Below are 13717 nucleotides of genomic sequence, written 5' to 3' on the forward strand. Positions count from 1 at the left end.
GTCTACGATAGGGTGTTGGTGTCACATTAGAAAAGATACGGTGACGAAATTGATTATAGGCATCATCTAGAAGAGGGAAGTAGTTAAGAGTAACAACATGAATAAGAACAAGCTCCGAGTGAGGCCGTTTAGAAAGCATTGAAAATCTCTTTGGGATCTAAGATGAAATTACTTCACTTTCTCACGATCTATATAAATTTTAATGTACGCACACATCCCCTCACACGTGTTGAAACTCTCGACCCCCAAAACGACTAACCCAAAGTAACAAACAAGTATGCAAAAAACACAAGTTTTTTTTTGTTTTTCTTGTTCGGTTTTGCATGGGTTATTTCATCCCGATGCTATCCAGGTCCTAGACGCCCCGAGATACGGATGTCTACGATAGGGTGTTGGTGTCACATTAGAAAAGATACGGTGACGAAATTGATTATAGGCATCATCTAGAAGAGGGAAGTTGTTAAGAGTAACAACATGAATAAGAACAAGCTCCGATTGAGGCCGTTTAGAAAGCATTGAAAATCTCTTTGGGATCTAAGATGAAATTACTTCACTTTCTCACGATCTATATAAATTTTAGTGTACGCACACATCCCCTCACATGTGTTGAAACTCTCGACCCCCAAAACGACTAACCCAAAGTAACAAACAAGTATGCAAAAAACACAAGTTTTTTTTTGTTTTTCTTGTTCGGTTTTGCATGGGTTATTTCATCCCGATGCTATCGAGGTCCTAGACGCCCCAGATACGGATGTCTACGATAGGGTGTTGGTGTCACATTAGAAAAGATACGGTGACGAAATTGATTATAGGCATCATCTAGAAGAGGGAAGTAGTTAAGAATAACAACATGAATAAGAACAAGCTCCGATTGAGGCCGTTTAGAAAGCATTGAAAATCTCTTTGGGATCTAAGATGAAATTACTTCACTTTCTCACGATCTATATAAATTTTAATGTACGCACACATCCCCTCACACGTGTTGAAACTCTCGACCCCCAAAACGACTAACCCAAAGTAACAAACAAGTATGCAAAAAACACAAGTTTTTTTTTGTTTTTTGTGTTCGGTTTTGCATGGGTTATTTCATCCCGATGCTATCCAGGTCCTAGACGCCCCAGATACGGATGTCTACGATAGGGTGTTGGTGTCACATTAGAAAAGATACGGTGACGAAATTGATTATAGGCATCATCTAGAAGAGGGAAGTTGTTAAGAGTAACAACATGAATAAGAACAAGCTCCGATTGAGGCCGTTTAGAAAGCATTGAAAATCTCTTTGGGATCTAAGATGAAATTACTTCACTTTCTCACGATCTATATAAATTTTAGTGTACGCACACATCCCCTCACATGTGTTGAAACTCTCGACCCCCAAAACGACTAACCCAAAGTAACAAACAAGTATGCAAAAAACACAAGTTTTTTTTTGTTTTTTTTGTTCGGTTTTGCATGGGTTATTTCATCCCGATGCTATCGAGGTCCTAGACGCCCCAGATACGGATGTCTACGATAGGGTGTTGGTGTCACATTAGAAAAGATACGGTGACGAAATTGATTATAGGCATCATCTAGAAGAGGGAAGTAGTTAAGAGTAACAACATGAATAAGAACAAGCTCCGATTGAGGCCGTTTAGAAAGCATTGAAAATCTCTTTGGGATCTAAGATGAAATTACTTCACTTTCTCACGATCTATATAAATTTTAATGTACGCACACATCCCCTCACACGTGTTGAAACTCTCGACCCCCAAAACGACTAACCCAAAGTAACAAACAAGTATGCAAAAAACACAAGTTTTTTTTGTTTTTTCTTGTTCGGTTTTGCATGGGTTATTTCATCCCGATGCTATCCAGGTCCTAGACGCCCCGGATACGCAGGTCAACGATCTGGTGTTGGTGTCACATTAGAAAAGATACGGTGACGAAATTGATTATAGGCATCATCTAGAAGAGGGAAGTTGTTAAGAGTAACAACATGAATAAGAACAAGCTCCGATTGAGGCCGTTTAGAAAGCATTGAAAATCTCTTTGGGATCTAAGATGAAATTACTTCACTTTCTCACGATCTATATAAATTTTAGTGTACGCACACATCCCCTCACATGTGTTGAAACTCTCGACCCCCAAAACGACTAACCCAAAGTAACAAACAAGTATGCAAAAAACACAAGTTTTTTTTTGTTTTTACTGTTCGGTTTTGCATGGGTTATTTCATCCCGATGCTATCGAGGTCCTAGACGCCCCAGATACGGATGTCTACGATAGGGTGTTGGTGTCACATTAGAAAAGATACGGTGACGAAATTGATTATAGGCATCATCTAGAAGAGGGAAGTAGTTAAGAATAACAACATGAATAAGAACAAGCTCCGATTGAGGCCGTTTAGAAAGCATTGAAAATCTCTTTGGGATCTAAGATGAAATTACTTCACTTTCTCACGATCTATATAAATTTTAATGTACGCACACATCCCCTCACACGTGTTGAAACTCTCGACCCCCAAAACGACTAACCCAAAGTAACAAACAAGTATGCAAAAAACACAAGTTTTTTTTGGTTTTTCTTGTTCGGTTTTGCATGGGTTATTTCATCCCGAGGCTATCCAGGTCCTAGACGCCCCGGATACGGATGTCTACGATAGGGTGTTGGTGTCACATTAGAAAAGATACGGTGACGAAATTGATTATAGGCATCATCTAGAAGAGGGAAGTTGTTAAGAGTAACAACATGAATAAGAACAAGCTCCGATTGAGGCCGTTTAGAAAGCATTGAAAATCTCTTTGGGATCTAAGATGAAATTACTTCACTTTCTCACGATCTATATAAATTTTAGTGTACGCACACATCCCCTCACATGTGTTGAAACTCTCGACCCCAAAACGACTAACCCAAAGTAACAAACAAGTATGCAAAAAACACAAGTTTTTTTTTTTTTTTTCGGGTGCGGTTTTGCATGGGTTATTTCAGCCCCAGGCTAGCAAGTTCCTAGACGCCCCGGAAACGGATGTCTACGATAGGGTGTTGGTGTCACATTAGAAAAGATACGGTGACGAAATTGATTATAGGCATCATCTAGAAGAGGGAAGTAGTTAAGAATAACAACATGAATAAGAACAAGCTCCGATTGAGGCCGTTTAGAAAGCATTGAAAATCTCTTTGGGATCTAAGATGAAATTACTTCACTTTCTCACGATCTATATAAATTTTAATGTACGCACACATCCCCTCACACGTGTTGAAACTCTCGACCCCCAAAGCGACTAACCCAAAGTAACAAACAAGTATGCAAAAAACACAAGTTTTTTTGTTTTTTTCTTGTTCGGTTTTGCATGGGTTATTTCATCCCGATGCTATCCAGGTCCTAGACGCCCCAGATACGGATGTCTACGATAGGGTGTTGGTGTCACATTAGAAAAGATACGGTGACGAAATTGATTATAGGCATCATCTAGAAGAGGGAAGTTGTTAAGAGTAACAACATGAATAAGAACAAGCTCCGATTGAGGCCGTTTAGAAAGCATTGAAAATCTCTTTGGGATCTAAGATGAAATTACTTCACTTTCTCACGATCTATATAAATTTTAATGTACGCACACATCCCCTCACACGTGTTGAAACTCTCGACCCCCAAAACGACTAACCCAAAGTAACAAACAAGTATGCAAAAAACACAAGTTTTTTTTTGTTTTTACTGTTCGGTTTTGCATGGGTTATTTCATCCCGATGCTATCCGGGTCCTAGACGCCCCAGATACGGATGTCTACGATAGGGTGTTGGTGTCACATTAGAAAAGATACGGTGACGAAATTGATTATAGGCATCATCTAGAAGAGGGAAGTTGTTAAGAGTAACAACATGAATAAGAACAAGCTCCGATTGAGGCCGTTTAGAAAGCATTGAAAATCTCTTTGGGATCTAAGATGAAATTACTTCACTTTCTCACGATCTATATAAATTTTAGTGTACGCACACATCCCCTCACATGTGTTGAAACTCTCGACCCCCAAAACGACTAACCCAAAGTAACAAACAAGTATGCAAAAAACACAAGTTTTTTTTTGTTTTTAGTGTTCGGTTTTGCAGGGGTAATTTAATCCCGATGCTATCCTGGTCCTAGACGCCCCGGATACGGATGTCTACGATAGGGTGTTGGTGTCACATTAGAAAAGATACGGTGACGAAATTGATTATAGGCATCATCTAGAAGAGGGAAGTAGTTAAGAGTAACAACATGAATAAGAACAAGCTCCGATTGAGGCCGTTTAGAAAGCATTGAAAATCTCTTTGGGATCTAAGATGAAATTACTTCACTTTCTCACGATCTAGATAAATTTTAGTGTACGCACACATCCCCTCACATGTGTTGAAACTCTCGACCCCCAAAACGACTAACCCAAAGTAACAAACAAGTATGCAAAAAACACAAGTTTTTTTTTGTTTTTTCTTGTTCGGTTTTGCATGGGTTATTTCATCCCGATGCTATCGAGGTCCTAGACGCCCGGATACGGATGTCTACGATAGGGTGTTGGTGTCACATTAGAAAAGATACGGTGACGAAATTGATTATAGGCATCATCTAGAAGAGGGAAGTAGTTAAGAATAACAACATGAATAAGAACAAGCTCCGATTGAGGCCGTTTAGAAAGCATTGAAAATCTCTTTGGGATCTAAGATGAAATTACTTCACTTTCTCACGATCTATATAAATTTTAATGTACGCACACATCCCCTCACACGTGTTGAAACTCTCGACCCCCAAAACGACTAACCCAAAGTAACAAACAAGTATGCAAAAAACACAAGTTTTTTTTTGTTTTTACTGTTCGGTTTTGCATGGGTTATTTCATCCCGATGCTATCCAGGTCCTAGACGCCCCAGATACGGATGTCTACGATAGGGTGTTGGTGTCACATTAGAAAAGATACGGTGACGAAATTGATTATAGGCATCATCTAGAAGAGGGAAGTTGTTAAGAGTAACAACATGAATAAGAACAAGCTCCGATTGAGGCCGTTTAGAAAGCATTGAAAATCTCTTTGGGATCTAAGATGAAATTACTTCACTTTCTCACGATCTATATAAATTTTAGTGTACGCACACATCCCCTCACATGTGTTGAAACTCTCGACCCCCAAAGCGACTAACCCAAAGTAACAAACAAGTATGCAAAAAACACAAGTTTTTTTTTGTTTTTCTTGTTCGGTTTTGCATGGGTTATTTCATCCCGATGCTATCGAGGTCCTAGACGCCCCGGATACGGATGTCTACGATAGGGTGTTGGTGTCACATTAGAAAAGATACGGTGACGAAATTGATTATAGGCATCATCTAGAAGAGGGAAGTAGTTAAGAATAACAACATGAATAAGAACAAGCTCCGATTGAGGCCGTTTAGAAAGCATTGAAAATCTCTTTGGGATCTAAGATGAAATTACTTCACTTTCTCACGATCTATATAAATTTTAATGTACGCACACATCCCCTCACACGTGTTGAAACTCTCGACCCCCAAAGCGACTAACCCAAAGTAACAAACAAGTATGCAAAAAACACAAGTTTTTTTTTTTTTTCTTGTTCGGTTTTGCATGGGTTATTTCATCCCGATGCTATCCAGGTCCTAGACGCCCCGGATACGGATGTCTACGATAGGGTGTTGGTGTCACATTAGAAAAGATACGGTGACGAAATTGATTATAGGCATCATCTAGAAGAGGGAAGTTGTTAAGAGTAACAACATGAATAAGAACAAGCTCCGATTGAGGCCGTTTAGAAAGCATTGAAAATCTCTTTGGGATCTAAGATGAAATTACTTCACTTTCTCACGATCTATATAAATTTTAGTGTACGCACACATCCCCTCACATGTGTTGAAACTCTCGACCCCCAAAACGACTAACCCAAAGTAACAAACAAGTATGCAAAAAACACAAGTTTTTTTTTGTTTTTCTTGTTCGGTTTTGCATGGGTTATTTCATCCCGATGCTATCGAGGTCCTAGACGCCCCAGATACGGATGTCTACGATAGGGTGTTGGTGTCACATTAGAAAAGATACGGTGATGAAATTGATTATAGGCATCATCTAGAAGAGGGAAGTAGTTAAGAGTAACAACATGAATAAGAACAAGCTCCGATTGAGGCCGTTTAGAAAGCATTGAAAATCTCTTTGGGATCTAAGATGAAATTACTTCACTTTCTCACGATCTATATAAATTTTAATGTACGCACACATCCCCTCACACGTGTTGAAACTCTCGACCCCCAAAACGACTAACCCAAAGTAACAAACAAGTATGCAAAAAACACAAGTTTTTTTGTTTTTACTGTTCGGTTTTGCATGGGTTATTTCATCCCGATGCTATCCTGGTCCTAGACGCCCAGGATACGGATGTCTACGATAGGGTGTTGGTGTCACATTAGAAAAGATACGGTGACGAAATTGATTATAGGCATCATCTAGAAGAGGGAAGTAGTTAAGAATAACAACATGAATAAGAACAAGCTCCGATTGAGGCCGTTTAGAAAGCATTGAAAATCTCTTTGGGATCTAAGATGAAATTACTTCACTTTCTCACGATCTATATAAATTTTAATGTACGCACACATCCCCTCACACGTGTTGAAACTCTCGACCCCCAAAACGACTAACCCAAAGTAACAAACAAGTATGCAAAAAACACAAGTTTTTTTTTGTTTTTAATGTTAGGTTTTGCTTGGGTTATTAAATCCCGATGATAACCAGGACCTAGACGCCCCGGATACGGATGTCTACGATAGGGTGTTGGTGTCACATTAGAAAAGATACGGTGACGAAATTGATTATAGGCATCATCTAGAAGAGGGAAGTTGTTAAGAGTAACAACATGAATAAGAACAAGCTCCGATTGAGGCCGTTTAGAAAGCATTGAAAATCTCTTTGGGATCTAAGATGAAATTACTTCACTTTCTCACGATCTATATAAATTTTAGTGTACGCACACATCCCCTCACAGGTGTTGAAACTCTCGACCCCCAATCCGACTAACCCAAAGTAACAAACAAGTATGCAAAAAACACAAGTTTTTTTCTGTTTTTTCTTGTTCGGTTTTGCATGGGTTATTTCATCCCGATGCTATCGAGGTCCTAGACGCCCCAGATACGGATGTCTACGATAGGGTGTTGGTGTCACATTAGAAAAGATACGGTGACGAAATTGATTATAGGCATCATCTAGAAGAGGGAAGTAGTTAAGAGTAACAACATGAATAAGAACAAGCTCCGATTGAGGCCGTTTAGAAAGCATTGAAAATCTCTTTGGGATCTAAGATGAAATTACTTCACTTTCTCACGATCTATATAAATTTTAATGTACGCACACATCCCCTCACACGTGTTGAAACTCTCGTCCCCAAACGACTAACCCAAAGTAACAAACAAGTATGCAAAAAACACAAGTTTTTTTTTGTTTTTCTTGTTCGGTTTTGCATGGGTTATTTCATCCCGATGCTATCCAGGTCCTAGACGCCCATATACGGATGTCTACGATAGGGTGTTGGTGTCACATTAGAAAAGATACGGTGACGAAATTGATTATAGGCATCATCTAGAAGAGGGAAGTTGTTAAGAGTAACAACATGAATAAGAACAAGCTCCGATTGAGGCCGTTTAGAAAGCATTGAAAATCTCTTTGGGATCTAAGATGAAATTACTTCACTTTCTCACGATCTATATAAATTTTAGTGTACGCACACATCCCCTCACATGTGTTGAAACTCTCGACCCCAAAGCGACTAACCCAAAGTAACAAACAAGTATGCAAAAAACACAAGTTTTTTTTTGTTTTTCTTGTTCGGTTTTGCATGGGTTATTTCATCCCGATGCTATCCAGGTCCTAGACGCCCCAGATACGGATGTCTACGATAGGGTGTTGGTGTCACATTAGAAAAGATACGGTGACGAAATTGATTATAGGCATCATCTAGAAGAGGGAAGTAGTTAAGAGTAACAACATGAATAAGAACAAGCTCCGATTGAGGCCGTTTAGAAAGCATTGAAAATCTCTTTGGGATCTAAGATGAAATTACTTCACTTTCTCACGATCTATATAAATTTTAATGTACGCACACATCCCCTCACACGTGTTGAAACTCTCGACCCCCAAACGACTAACCCAAAGTAACAAACAAGTATGCAAAAAACACAAGTTTTTTTGTTTTTTCTTGTTCGGTTTTGCATGGGTTATTTCATCCCGATGCTATCCAGGTCCTAGACGCCCCGGATACGGATGTCTACGATAGGGTGTTGGTGTCACATTAGAAAAGATACGGTGACGAAATTGATTATAGGCATCATCTAGAAGAGGGAAGTTGTTAAGAGTAACAACATGAATAAGAACAAGCTCGATTGAGGCCGTTTAGAAAGCATTGAAAATCTCTTTGGGATCTAAGATGAAATTACTTCACTTTCTCACGATCTATATAAATTTTAGTGTACGCACACATCCCCTCACATGTGTTGAAACTCTCGACCCACAAAACGACTAACCCAAAGAAACAAACCAGTATGCGAAAAACACAACTTTTTTTTGTTTTTCTTGTTCGGTTTTGCATGGGTTATTTCATCCCGATGCTATCCAGGTCCTAGACGCCCCGAGATACGGATGTCTACGATAGGGTGTTGGTGTCACATTAGAAAAGATACGGTGACGAAATTGATTATAGGCATCATCTAGAAGAGGGAAGTAGTTAAGAGTAACAACATGAATAAGAACAAGCTCCGATTGAGGCCGTTTAGAAAGCATTGAAAATCTCTTTGGGATCTAAGATGAAATTACTTCACTTTCTCACGATCTATATAAATTTTAATGTACGCACACATCCCCTCACACGTGTTGAATCTCGACCCCCAAAACGACTAACCCAAAGTAACAAACAAGTATGCAAAAAACACAAGTTTTTTTTTGTTTTTACTGTTCGGTTTTGCATGGGTTATTTCATCCCGATGCTATCCAGGTCCTAGACGCCCCAGATACGGATGTCTACGATAGGGTGTTGGTGTCACATTAGAAAAGATACGGTGACGAAATTGATTATAGGCATCATCTAGAAGAGGGAAGTTGTTAAGAGTAACAACATGAATAAGAACAAGCTCCGATTGAGGCCGTTTAGAAAGCATTGAAAATCTCTTTGGGATCTAAGATGAAATTACTTCACTTTCTCACGATCTATATAAATTTTAGTGTACGCACACATCCCCTCACACGTGTTGAAACTCTTGACCCCCAAAATGACTAACCCAAAGTAACAAACAAGTATGCAAAAAACACAAGTTTTTTTTGTTTTTACTATTCGGTTTTGCATGGGCTATTTCATCCCGATGCTATCCAGGTCCTAGACGCCCCTGATATGGATGTTTACGATAGGGTGTTGGTGTCACATTAGAGAAGATACTGTGACGAAATTGATTATAGGCATCATCTAGAAGAGGGAAGTAGTTAAGAGTAACAACATGAATAAGAACAAGCTCCGATTGAGGCCGTTTAGAAAGCATTGAAAATCTCTTTGGGATCTAAGATGAAATTACTTCACTTTCTCACGATCTATATAAATTTTAATGTACGCACACATCCCCTCACACGTGTTGAAACTCTCGACCCCCAAAACGACTAACCCAAAGTAACAAACAAGTATGCAAAAAACACAAGTTTTTTTTTGTTTTTACTGTTCGGTTTTGCATGGGTTATTTCATCCCGATGCTATCCAGGTCCTAGATGCCCCAGATACGGATGTCTGCGATAGGGTGTTGGTGTCACATTAGAAAATATACGGTGACGAAATTGATTATAGGCATCATCTAGAAGAGGGAAGTAGTTAAGAGTAACAACATGAATAAGAACAAGCTCCGATTGAGGCCGTTTAGAAAGCATTGAAAATCTCTTTGGGATCTAAGATGAAATTACTTCACTTTCTCACGATCTATATAAATTTTAATGTACGCACACATCCCCTCACACGTGTTGAAACTCTCGACCCCCAAAACGACTAACCCAAAGTAACAAACAAGTATGCAAAAAACACAAGTTTTTTTTTGTTTTTACTGTTCGGTTTTGCATGGGTTATTTCATCCCGATGCTATCCAGGTCCTAGACGCCCCAGATACGGATGTCTACGATAGGGTGTTGGTGTCACATTAGAAAAGATACGGTGATGAAATTGATTATAGGCATCATCTAGAAGAGGGAAGTTGTTAAGAGTAACAACATGAATAAGAACAAGCTCCGATTGAGGCCGTTTAGAAAGCATTGAAAATCTCTTTGGGATCTAAGATGAAATTACTTCACTTTCTCACGATCTATATAAATTTTAGTGTACACACACATCCCCTCACACGTGTTGAAACTCTCGACCCCCAAAATGACTAACCCAAAGTAACAAACAAGTATGCAAAAAACACAAGTCTTTTTTGTTTTTACTGTTCGGTTTTGCATGGGCTATTTCATCCCGATGCTATCCAGGTCCTAGACGCCCCTGATACGGATGTCTACGATAGGGTGTTGGTGTCACATTAGAGAAGATACTGTGATGAAATTGATTATAGGCATCATCTAGAAGAGGGAAGTAGTTAAGAGTAACAACATGAATAAGAACAAGCTCCGATTGAGGCCGTTTAGAAAGCATTGAAAATCTCTTTGGGATCTAAGATGAAATTACTTCACTTTCTCACGATCTATATAAATTTTAATGTACGCACACATCCCCTCACACGTGTTGAAACTCTCGACCCCCAAAACGACTAACCCAAAGTAACAAACAAGTATGCAAAAAACACAAGTTTTTTTTTTGTTTTTACTGTTCGGTTTTGCATGGGTTATTTCATGCCGATGCTATCCAGGTCCTAGACGCCCCAGATACGGATGTCTATGATAGGGTGTTGGTGTCACATTAGAGAAGATACGGTGACGAAATTGATTATAGGCATCATCTAGAAGAGGGAAGTAGTTAAGAGTAACAACATGAATAAGAACAAGCTCCGATTGAGGCCGTTTAGAAAGCATTGAAAATCTCTTTGGGATCTAAGATGAAATTACTTCACTTTCTCACGATCTATATAAATTTTAGTGTACGCACACATCCCCTCACACGTGTTGAAACCCTCGACCCCCAAAACGACTAACCCAAAGTAACAAACAAGTATGCAAAAAACACAAGTTTTTTTTTTGTTTTTACTGTTCGGTTTTGCATGGGTTATTTCATCCCGATGCTATCCAGGTCCTAGACGCCCCAGATACGGATGTCTACGATAGGGTGTTGGTGTCACATTAGAGAAGATACTGTGACGAAATTGATTATAGGCATCATCTAGAAGAGGGAAGTAGTTAAGAGTAACAACATGAATAAGAACAAGCTCCGATTGAGGCCGTTTAGAAAGCATTGAAAATCTCTTTGGGATCTAAGATGAAATTACTTCACTTTCTCACGATCTATATAAATTTTAATGTACGCACACATCCCCTCACACGTGTTGAAACTCTCGACCCCCAAAACGACTAACCCAAAGTAACAAACAAGTATGCAAAAAACACAAGTTTTTTTTTTGTTTTTACTGTTCGGTTTTGCATGGGTTATTTCATGCCGATGCTATCCAGGTCCTAGACGCCCCAGATACGGATGTCTACGATAGGGTGTTGGTGTCACATTAGAGAAGATACGGTGACGAAATTGATTATAGGCATCATCTAGAAGAGGGAAGTAGTTAAGAGTAACAACATGAATAAGAACAAGCTCCGATTGAGGCCGTTTAGAAAGCATTGAAAATCTCTTTGGGATCTAAGATGAAATTACTTCATGTAACATCTCAAGTTTCAACAATAATAAACAAGAAAGAGAAACTCCCCAAACTCAAATTTTGCAATTAACAAAAACTTTTTCTATGCATATAGGCCCACATATAGATAAATGCATATGAGTGATTTCTTTTGTGCTTTTGCCATGATGAGTGATAGTATGTGTAAACCTTGCTTGGTGAACCCTAACAAAGTTCACTAAACCCTAAAATTGGGGAGAAACAAAGAAATTGGGAAAAACCCCTCTCTCACTCACATACCCTCTATGTAAAATAACCAATCCTCAACCAAGGCCAAGTTAGCTTGCCCCATTGCTTCTAAAATGCATCAATGTGATAAACTAACCCTTTTGCATCCTTGGATCAAGAATCAAACCAAAAGAAATCAAATTTTCTTCACACATGTGATAATGGTCACATCTCACAAAAATATTTTCTTCACCTCTTCACCCCTCTGTATTTCTCAAATCTTGAACTAAGCAAGGTCAACTAAAGCCAGGCCATCCAAGACCATGTCAAGGTGAGTAACTTTGGTGTTGACCACCCTCCCTAAAGTTGACTAGGTTGACCAGAATAAGAGAGCAAAGAGGGAACCCGAGAGAGAGAAGAAGATCACCCCAAATTTTGAAAACTTGCAAATCAATTCCAAATTGAGTGCCACCACCACCAATACATCACAATGTTTATATAAATGAGATTCACCAAAGAGAATTTCAAATTTCAAAATAAAAGTTCATGCGGGCATTTGGTCGAACAGTTGGCAGGCAGCCTCTAGACTAAGTGTTACATGCTATTATCCACCAGATTTTGACCTAAACCACTTTGGCAAAGTGATCATCAGCCTCCCCTACACCCCCTGCCTCTAGCCAAGTACTTGCATGGCTGATAAAAGTGGAGGAGAAACCCTAAAACATGCTACACAATGCCATGCCGGCCACCTTTGGCTCTCCTCTCCCTGGCCACTCCCTCGTCGTTTCTTCGTGTCCTTGAGCATCTATGATACATAAGGATCACGCCCGTACCACTGGATCGATCGACATTGCACGGCCCTGCCCAGAACGCCCGTGTCCAAAACGCTCCAGGACGTACCAGCCGGCGTGGTGATCACGCCCTGGACGCGCAAGGACGTCGTCCACTTGCACGCCCTCGTCCTCGCCCTGCATCCCTACCGCCGCGTCGAGCATCGCCTCTGCACCCTCTACGAGCTAGACGAACGCCCGTGCCTGCCCTGCACCGTCGCCGGCGCTCGAGACGAAATGATGCCGCGTGCCCAGTGATGGACAATGCACGCGCCCGAGCGATCCCATCCCCCTTTTGCCGCGCCAGCTACTCCTTGAGCATCTCCAGGACAAGGCCTACACGCTCCCGTCCTTAGCTTGCCCTTTCGCTCGCTGGAACCGCCACGCCATGGCCGCGCCCTTGCAGCACCCCGCGGCACCCCTCGCCGCTATAAATAGAGGCCCTCCCAGCAAGCTCCTCTCACACCACTCGACTCCCCTCTCACCACTGATCATCCTCACCACCCCAGTTCGTTCGATTGCCGTCGGAGGAGGAGGAATTTCAAGATCGGAGCCGCCGGGGGACGCAGCTCACCGTCGACGATTGGCGCCACCCCAAGCGCCGCCGCTGCTCCCAACCTCTTCCCCATCGACTACACCTTCACCGCGCATACTGCCTGAGTCCTGCATCGGCCTGGTAGGCTCCCCGACCCCCTTCTGCCGCCGTGCCCTCGTCGGAATCCCGCCGGGGACGACGACGTTCCCACACCGTCGATCCTCCCTCTAATCCTACGGTCGAGATAGAACATACCGGTTCGGCGTTTAAATAGACACCGACAGGTGGCCCCCACCCTGTCAGCGCGGCCCGAGCGCGCCAGCCGCGTGTTGGGCTGCGAAGC

This window comes from Lolium perenne, unplaced genomic scaffold (assembly GCF_019359855.2).
Source record: "Lolium perenne isolate Kyuss_39 unplaced genomic scaffold, Kyuss_2.0 unplaced45, whole genome shotgun sequence".
NCBI classification, from domain to species: domain Eukaryota; kingdom Viridiplantae; phylum Streptophyta; class Magnoliopsida; order Poales; family Poaceae; genus Lolium; species Lolium perenne.